Consider the following 10789-nt stretch of genomic DNA (forward strand, 5'->3'; position numbering starts at 1 on the left):
GTTTTCGGTTAATATGTTAACATTTCTCAGTGGCAGATTGTGCTCATCCTTGCAGAATCTAAATCGTTAACATTGTAAAGTAACAGTTTGGCACTTTTTAACTGAGATGAAAGTGGATCCCAATGTTTTTTTGTTTTTATTTACGGCCGGTAATACATTTGCTGAGAAATTAACAAGTTAAGAGTTTTATGCTTACAAAGATTTGAAGTTTTTGACATGTAATAGATACAAACTGAGAGATAAGTAATTCAGACATTGAAGAGGTAGACCTATGAGTTTGCAGAACATTGAGTCAGCACACCTCCACGAACATTCATCTGGAGTTTTTTAAAGTGGCTGACTGGTGTCAAAATATAAAAATATCGAATACTGCCTGAATCTCTTACAATTTTAAAAGCAGAGGATCTCAAATGTTCTCAGGCAAATTTCTTCTACTGTCCATGGATTTGCAACTGTGATACAGGGCATATATGCAATTATTGGCTGAAATATGCACCATCTCCTCATATTTTTTCTTCTCGTTTTCTTTTTTAGTGGATGAACCTCTTCTTGACAAACATTACCATTTTCCCTTTGTCTGTGGCAAACTAATATGGCAAGTGTTCAACATATTAGCCAAGAGCATTGTTGAATCACTATTGATAGGCTAATTTGTTTATTATGCAATGTGGATGCAAGACCATTTCAAATATTGGAAGACCAACCGTTGACCTTTCCACCACTAATAAAAGTACTGTCTAAAATATCAATGGCGTTCTTGAGCTGTTCTGACCCCACACAGAGCCAGAGACACTGATTTAAAACTTTGTCTGGAAAACAATTAGCTATTGTATAGTGAGCCAAATTTAATTTTGAACATTTTCACATAGCCAATGAAAACTCTGCAAACTTAGTATTAGCTAACGTTAGAATGCAAAGAGACCTCTGTCATGAGCCAAACCAGACAAAAGCCAAACTACACAAAATTTATATGAAGAAACTTTTAAAAATTGTTCTTATGGATACTTGGTAATCCCAAGATGTTTTCTCTGCATTTCCTCAACAGTGAACTTAAGAAAACATATTTGTTTTTGCCCTTATTACAAATCTTGTAATCCTTATTACATAAACTTGGGTCCTCACTCAGTCTTGCTTGTCACAGTTCCAGTTGTCCTTTTTAAATATAGCTCTTGCCATATTTAAATTAATAATACATTTTGTTGTAGCCATATCCTGACCTATAAAAATCAGCACACTTTTTGGAAACACTGGAATGGTATGTTAACTTGTTATGCCCATTTTGAAGAGTGACTGAGAAAAATGGCTTATGCAGCACATTATATTTATACATCAGGGAAACATGGAATTTTAATGCACAATTAGTACAAATTGTAGGTCAGTTTTGAGTTCATATGTGCTACTGCTGTAAAATTATTGATCTTTTTTCAGTAAAGAGGTAAGATGCACAGATACTGGTTAGATGCGTCTGTGGATGTGTCCGTGGCTCTTTCGTTTATAGCAAATCACTTTGGTTACCTGACCACTACCTGACATTACCCCACTCACAAAGACTGCCAGGTGCCGGTTGTTGAAAGGAGGATATTATCTGATCGGTAGTGGAAGTAACTGATTGGAGACAACTCCAAGATGAAATGGGACGGCACCCATCAACAACTTCTTTCAGAGCATACCCAGCCCAGTGGGGAGATGACATGATGCTTGAACTGCAAGACATGGAAGACCAGATATGCCCTCATAAAACGGTTAGGGTTAGGGTTAGAAGGTGGAAACAATGGGGTACAAAAATGATTCTGGTGGCAATCTTGTATGGGCAAATAAATCTAGGAGGTACCTTCATGTCAAGATCTCATCACTGAGGTCTGGTTTGATCACCTATGCCACACACCTGTTTAACTCCGCCCTGTTTTTCATTACAGCTCACCTGTTCCACCTGCTTAGAACAGTATATATTCACTTTCCAAACCAGACAGCATTGCCAGATTATTTTCAAGCCTTAGGTGCGATATTTTCCAGCGTTTATACTTTGTCTGATTTCCTGATCCCGACCAGTTCCGTCTATCGACCACTGAGCCTGCCTGTCCTCTTACATTCTGTCTGCTTGATTGTGTACCGTACCTTGGACCTGTGACCCGACCACGTTTTGGATTATCCTCTGGCACCTCTTCGGATTTCTGACGAACCGGCTCTGACCTTGGACCGCATCCCCGACACCGATTCCGGATTATCCTTTTTTGATCATCCTGCTACTGTTTCCCTCCACGTCTCCGACCATCCGACGACTGCCGACGCACCAGCGTCCGGGACACCCAGGGCGGCCACCGCCGCGCAGCGTAAACAGCCAGCCGGCTGGGATTTTACATCGGACTCCGGAGCAAGTCTGGACATTGAGCTGAGGTTAGTGACCGTCACGTTTCTGAACAATCATCTCCTGATAGACGTGGTCACTAACCTACTGTCTCTGTCCTTAGTTTTCCTGCCGCTGACGTTGGAGTTGATTGCCCCGTTTCAGTTAAATAAACTGTTTATCGGAACTTACTGTTTGTCTGGTTTGAACACTGATTCCATCTAGTTCCGATCCTAACACCTTCATTGATTCTGTATGGAGTTTAAGGTGTTTAAAGGTGTTTTGTGAAGTGCCAGACATGGTCCTCTGGCTGAAGTAAGATCCTGGGCAGTGTCTGCACCAATTTTGTTTGATACATGGAGTATTTAATCAGGTAATGCCAGCCAGCACCTTGATCCAGCCCAGCCGACATCAGTGGAGTTTTGCTATAGGAGTCTCCATGTCTGCATTTACTAATAAACCTGTATGTAGGGGACAACACAAGCATGTGAATGGGAAGGTGCTTTGGCCAGATGAGGCCAAAATGTAACTTTTGATCCTCATGCAAAATGCTATGAATGTTGTGCTATGACTGTCATATAGTCCCGAACACCCATCCCTATACTGATACTTGGTTACTTGGTGGTGGCTTCATCATGCGTGTGGTGTTGCTTTTACTTAGAAGAGACAGGGATGCTGATTGGAGTTAACGGGAAGATGAATGCACCAAAAAAAGGTTTCCAGAAAGATGTTTTATTATTTAAAAAAAATTATAATAATAAAAATTATTTTTTCTATTTGTTCATATGTTTTTTACTTATTTTTACTTACATTTGAGATTTGGTTAGCTGCTGTTCGTTATTTTAATTTTGGTCAAAGTGTTTCTTTTTTTTTTATTCTTCAAAGGCCTGAACACATGAGCCCTGGCACCACTTCACTCCAGTCAGTACAAGGGGCAGATACATTGTGTAGCCATTACTCACCCCCACCCAGACAGTCAGTCACCCAGTCACAACTTAATCACTGACACAAGGGACACATTGCTTTACCAAAGCCCCTCAAACTTCAAAAGGGGATTTTCTCAAAGCAGCCATTCACAAGCCTTCTTTCAATGACATGAAGGTCGCTGCGGCTGCAGCGAATGGATGGATTAGAAGCAAATTTGTTTTGAGGTGACTCATATTGTCATAACTCCAGTGTCTACACTCTATAGTCCTCACTTCAACGGACCCTGCAGTTGTCAGAGGAGAAGAAGCCTTGTAAATCTGACGCTAAGACGGAAAGTTGAGCACAATAGCCCTTCTAATTCTGGGCCACTCAAACCGACCCTTCATAACTACAGGAAAAAAAATAGCTAGAGCTTGCAACAGTAGCCGCTCTATTAAGATGTGGTGAGGAAATAATAGGAATGAATTACTCCACCCTTTCCTGTGACCCAAAATTGCTCAGCATACTGAATCTTGCCCATTTGTCAGTGGAGTGAGCTATTTGCATGCATTAAAGTTAAAATAGAGGCTCTGTTTAGTGAACCCACCCTCCCTCAGCAAAAACTAATGCTTCACATCATCCTGTACTTACCATAGCCACATTGAAATATGAAGGTGCGGCATCATACTGCGGGGATGCATTTATTTACAAGGTAGACTCAAAGTGTGTTTGTTGAAAAGAAGATCCATGGACATAACAGAATCAAGGAGATTGTGGAAGATGCTCCAAAAGACTTGATCCATCATCCTGGCATTGTAAATCTAAGCGTGTCAGCAACTGCCTGCTATTTCCATGCACCGAAATTGCACAATAGTTTCAAAACAAACATAATGGACATAGCATCCGATTGCTCCCTAATTAGCGAGTTATAGTTATTCATAGTCTCCAAAGGTTAAATTCATCTAAACTTTGGGAAGCACATTAAGTTAGGTAACAATAAAAAAGAGTTGGGTAAGGCACTTAAACCTAACAGCACACGTGTCATGGATGACCAGTTGAAGGAACCAAACCAAGGACTTGACCACAATAATTATATATTTTTTTTTCAATCTGAAAATAGACAAGTTGTCTGCCTGCTAAATATTCCTGTTTTTCCCAAATATTTGTCGGGTTATCTTTCTGGCAAGTGCCTGCATGTATCTAAGTACAGAATAATAAGTGAGTTGAAAAGTTAACTCACAAATTAGTCAATAAATAAAGAAACTTTAGTGGCAATCCTAAATTATAGTTAATTTATAGCATCCCTTTAGTGACACAATTTTTTTGTTATACTGCATAGTGACAGATTGTGCCCCTCCGATTCTCATCAAGTCACACAGCAAAAAAATAACACGCTATCCCCACACGGAAATATGGTGGTTGTAGCATCAAGCTGTGGGGATGCATTTCTTCAGCAGGGAGAGTGAGAGATGGTCAGTTGATGAGAGGCCGAATAGAGTGAAAAACAGGACAATTCCTGGAATAAAGCATCTTAGAAGCTCCAAAAACATTCACTCAGCATTCTGGAATAGTAAATCTGGCCCCTGTGTCAGTGGCAGCCTGCTTTTTGCATGCATTAAAATGAAAATAGAGGCTCTGTTTAGTGACAGTCTTTCTGTCTCAGACTCGATAGGCACAGATTGTGTTGCCCACAACCACCACTCTCACGCCCTCCCTCAGCCTCAACAGCCTTGTGGAAAAAAAAAAAAAAAAAAAAAAGTGACGCAAGGGCCAGTCATTACCAATGCATGGTTACTTCTTGAGTGCCACTGGCTCTTGTTTATATGTATGTGTGAGTGAGAGTGCGGCTGTTTGCCTGTCTGTCTGGTCCGCCTGTGTGTTCATCTGTTTATGAACAGCGTCTGAGTGCCTGTGTGCACCGTCCCACTGTTTCGGCAGAAAAAAAAAAAACGATAAGACACCTGCTTGCCGATTTGGAGTTGGCTGTCAAAAACAGGAATGAAACTGGTGGTGGGAGGGAAGAGAAGAAAAAAAAAAATTCCCCACCACAGCAGCCCTGAGATATATCTATTCTTGCTCCCTGCTTCCCTCAAGTTGCTGGTAGGAGACTTCAAAATGGCTCCATTCCTTGCCACAGAGTGGGCTCTGCCCTGTCAAAATGTCTTTGAATGGAAAACACAGAGTGAAAAGTTTCCTCCCTACTCTCTCTTCCCCGTTGTTTTTCTCTCCCTCCTTCACTCTCACTCGACTTCCCCTCCCTTCCTTTCCAGCCATCCCTCAACGCTCTCTGAAAGGGCATCTCATTCTCACTGGCGAAGCTCTCAATGAATGCTGCCTTTACTGTGAGAAAAACTCTCTCTTCCTCTTGCTCTCTCTGACTGGAGCTCTGCCAGAGCTCTTTGTCTCAGTGAGGTATCTGCCAGTCATTCAGAAGTCCATTCTTCACTAAAACATGATGTCTACCTCTTGGATCTGGTCTGTCGAACAATACCTGTGTTGGTACCTTTGTCAGAATCGATTATGATCCATGCGGGGGAACACAAAGGGAATTAAGCTGATCAATAAAGGTCATTAAACAGGGGGTAGTATAGTGTTTTACAGCTACAATCAATGGTTAAAAGCACTGGGAAATCTAAATATTTCATCAAATAACTTTGTAAGTTGTCTAACATTAAAGCTAGAGTCGGCGATTTTCCCGTCTTACCTTGCCCTTCCGCTCTTCAGGGGGTTGACATGAAAAAAAATTCTCCCAAATCCAGTGTGGTTTTATTTCTTTTTATTGAGGCCTTCCTCTTCCTCTCATAAACGTGAATGCAGTTCACTTCTTGCGACTCTCAGCCATGTTCAAAGCATATAGTGAGAGCAGCGGAGCTACAATGAACGGTTAACCGCTAACCTTAACACTAAGCTAACCGGATACATAAACACTAGAAGTCTGCACGCGTAGCCAGCAAGCGAAAACTCGGAAGGAAAGAGAATGGACACTGTTGTTATATGAGCGCAACAGAATGGTTGGCATGTGGGACAACCGATAGATAAGGTGATTCCCCTGGAACTTGAGGGACAGAGGGGGGTGAGTATATAACGTCTATGGGTAAGAGCAGGAATAAAACTTTGACAAATCCATGCCCTTCTGACCGAACCTCCTTTTTGTGAATACATAATGTGTTAACTACGTACTTTGAGGATGGTAGGACAATTTTACCAAGTATAACAAAAAGTGTTTCTGAACAGGATTACCAACTATAGCTTTAAGCTTCCCATTTTATCATGGTCAAGAAGGCATGGGCTGGTTAAAGGGTTTGCAGTATTCAGAGGTGGTGAAAACTGCATAAAAATGTACTTGCTCCCTTGAATCCTGATGTGACTGCTTATGTAATCTCATCAGGATTCAGGTGACCAAGTACTCCACTTACACCAAGCAATAGCCTCTAATGACCCAAGACAGCGACGGGTGGACCATTGGTTTAAATCTGAGTTAGATTGTGCCTAGATGGGAATTATTGTCCTTATCCTGGAGCAGCGCTCCAACTACTGATTACTCAAGTGCAAGCCACCAGAATTGAAAAAGATTTTTGGTTAGGTGTCAAAAATGTTTTCAGAAAACTCAGTAAAAGACCGGTTGCCTCCAATTTAAGCCTGTTGGTCATTGCTGTTGCAATGACCTGGATAACTAAGAATTTGCACTGATATGCACACAAAATTCTTCGACCATTTAAGGTACTTTTAATGATGTTACAGAAAGAGCTGGAATGACTTAACCTATCTCCAGTTGAATAAAGAAATGCAACACTGCCCCTCCCCCACATGTTGCTGTGCACTACCGGTCAGCAGCCGGAAAGAAAGCTCCTACATATAAATAACTGCGATAGCTTCCTGTTATTTGAAGGGCATTGAATGGTATTTGGCCAAAATACATGGCATTGTCCAGTATGAACCATGTCAATCCCTCAGTTATCAGAAATAGGTTTACTTGGTGTTCTGTGGACAAGAAGTACAACAGGAATGAAAGCATTTAGTTTTTATGTTCATTTACTCTAGATCAATCTGGAAATAGAAAATCAGATATATTTTCTATTTCTATTTCTATAAATTAGTTGGTTTTCATTCAATGCTTTCAAAGCTTAAGGTTTTACATTATTTAATGTTTTCCTTTGATAACGCATTTTGGATTCACTTTTGTGCATAAAAAACTTGACATACTTATGGTTTCCCCTTGCTTTCAAGAAAGATGCAAAAAAAATTTAAAGTTACCAAAAACACAGACATTCACATAACAGAAATTGAGGAGTGTCATCCATCACTTTTTTAAGAAAACCGTTTTAAAATCAGTTAGTAAACAATGAGTAGCACCTCTGTTAAGCAGGAGACTGCAGGCTATCTACCCGAGCTGCTAACAGCCGTTAACAACATTTTATATAGGGCTACCAAAAGTCCCCAATTTCCGGAGTGGTGAAACGTTTTCAAAAAACTGAGCGAACCGATTTAAGGGTTAGGGTTGAACGTTGTCTTACTTTTTGAGAGGCGTTACAATAATACACATTGAAGGAATTATTCAGATTTTCTGGAATGACAATTGTGGTAGCTCTAATTTAGGAAGCAGTACATAGATCCATTGTTTATGAGAAGTCTGACAGTAGATCCCGTAAACTGACTGTAAGACAGAGTTTTTGCTTGACAGTCACATCATTTATTTTGTTCTGTTTACTTAAAAAATAGCATTTGAATAAATACCTTTACCTAATTTCAATTATGAAAAATCTTTTATATAGTCAAATTTAACATAACATTTTAAATTTGTCCTGGAGAGATGGAAGATTGCAGCCAATCACCTTCTCTGCAGACCGGATGACACACTGTATTTAATGAAAATAACATTTATTAACAACTTGAACAACATAACATAAAATGTGGGACTGAAGAAACACAAACCCAGTTGTGAGGAAACGACAGAGATAGATTTACATATCAAAAAAGCAATCAAATTGGGAAATTGTAAGCCTCTGAACATACACTTTAAGAGTAAAAAACAAAGCAACTGAACTTGTTTTCCGTAGTTGAAGACGTCTCGCTTCCTCTCCAGGAAGCTTTCTCAATTCAAAAAACACTTTAAGACAAAGCATACATTTATTTTATTCAAGTAACTAGACCGAAACAATATGTATTTAGTTTGCTTTTAAAATGTCCTACACTTATGAAAACTCTGAATATTTCTTAAGGGAAAAAAAAACACCTCTTGCTTTTTTATGTATACCTTCGTTTTCTAAGTTGATTAAAGTCCTTAGGAACTTTTAATTAGTAACATATGACTTCCTGTTTCCCTTGGGTATAAATATAGCAAGACAGAGGCCCATTTCTTTAACCGATCTTCTGAACGGAATAAACAAGAGAACAGGATCATTCAAGTCAGTCAGGTATGACTTGAATGAGCTATTATCTTGAAATGACAGCAAGATAATAGCTAAACATACAAAATAAATCTTAAGAGCTCAGTGCAGGTTTTTCGTTCTGTTTGAAAGTTAAATAAAAGGCCATTTCTTTATGTGTTATGCCTTAACATTCTTGTTAGCAGTCACATTAATATGTCAAACGTTCAAGTGGAACTGGTGGTGGTAGTGTTAGTCTAATGTCATCGCTGTTTAATGTCAAATACAAACTGTCTAGTATTTAACTTCAATTGCAGCCCATCCTTCAGTCGAAAAATAATGATGATTCATTTTATACGATGGACATTAAATCTATCTGACTAAATTTGCTCCCCATGGCATCTCACATTTAAGGCTTGTATCATAATTCTCCTGTGACACCGCCTGCAAAGCCATCCTGCTCTTGCTCATCCCATTATTTCGAGAGGCTTCATCACCTGTGGCCAAAAGGAACTGGCCTAATGGCGATTTTTATTAGATAATTGGTTATCTTGACATTTCAAACCGGCTCCATAATTTGTGCGTCTCTATTGTGAGTGGCTCTTTAATTAGAGTGAGCCTGTGCTGAGCTCATCATTCCCAGGAAGGATTTCAGGTCATTGGCAAATTACCCAGTTGGCATTCTTTTTGGACATGTTCATTAAAAATGGCAGTTTCTCCTCATTGAGCTAACAAGACTTGCCGCAGAAAGCAAGTCTAAAGATTGAGAGAGGTGTGCATTTGTAAAAAACAAAAAAACAAAAACAAAAATCAAAAGCAACCAAAATGTGTTTATAATTTTGCTTACGCTGCTATTAGAGACAACTATAGGGGCAGCCAAGTAAAAGGGAGATCCATGTCTGCCGGTTTAACTCCAGAGATATAAAAGAAGTAAATGTCCTTGTGAAAGGCTTCAGCTGAGTGAACCCTCACACTAAGCCTTTAATCTCTTCACAACACCCATTTCAGTAATAATTCATTCTGCATCCTTAGAATTGGAAAATATTGATTTCTCTGACTAACACCCCAAACCATCATACAGGCCTGCCCTAACATTGCAGCTGAGGTTAAAAAAAAAAAAGAAAAAACACGGTCTGTCTCCGGAGCACACCTTGCTTTCTGCTCCAGGTGTGGCAATACAGACAGATGTGAGCTAATAGCTGGTGTAACTAAAGCTATCGCAACTAATAAGGTGGTGAGTTCTCGCTGTGTTCATTTAAGAGGGCTAAATTGACAGAAGATGTCTGCTGCATTATTCCTATTGCCAGTTATTACTGTTTGTATGGAGGTGTGATTCTCTGCAGACTGAGCTGTCATTAAGAAAGTGGCTGGATCAGCTTCAGAATGTACCCCCCATATACATAGCATTGTTTTTTTTTTGTGTGTGTGTGGTCTCTCTAGTGAATATCTGTTTCAACTAATTAAGAAATAATCATTGCTTTATGTTTCCTTAAGGCTTAAAAACAAAAAGGTTCAAAATCAAACTTATCCTGCTTAATATGTGTTGTGATTTATTTCATTTCAGGGCCAATTACCAGTTTCTTATATAAGTCAGGGTTACTGGTAAAACACTTTCTTACATAGGCACACTGTTGTACAGTAGCTACTGGGTAAATAAAAGTTTTCTGCCAACCAGCTGTAATTTGCATTTAATAAGGCTCAAACACAATGATATAAAATAACATTTGCCCCTCTTAAAGGTTACTTTTATTTCAAGTGTATAAATATAAATTGCAGTTTTCTATTTATGCGTTTATTTACAATTTAAAAACTTACCCAGAAACCTGGTAATCTACAAAGTAATTGCATTCCTTCTAAAATCATGAATAAAGTGTAGTTAAACCACATTATTTTTGTTAAATGTTTCTAGCTGCATCGCTAGAATTAAAAAAAATCTGTCAAACAGAACATGTCGGTAAACATGAAGTAGATTAGAAAATATAATAAAAAATGACCATTAAACAAAGGAATCTCAAAGAATTGAGAATGAAAACAAACAAGTCCACTTCAAATGCACTCCTATTGGTCCCATCTGTATGTCCATCCATGAAGGAGTTCAGTCACACCCAGTCCAAGTCAATCCAGTTATTACACATTCTAAACCAATCACATTTATCCATCCACTGTCTATACA

The sequence above is a fragment of the Fundulus heteroclitus genome, unplaced genomic scaffold, assembly GCF_011125445.2.
Source record: "Fundulus heteroclitus isolate FHET01 unplaced genomic scaffold, MU-UCD_Fhet_4.1 scaffold_69, whole genome shotgun sequence".
NCBI classification, from domain to species: Eukaryota; Metazoa; Chordata; class Actinopteri; order Cyprinodontiformes; family Fundulidae; genus Fundulus; species Fundulus heteroclitus.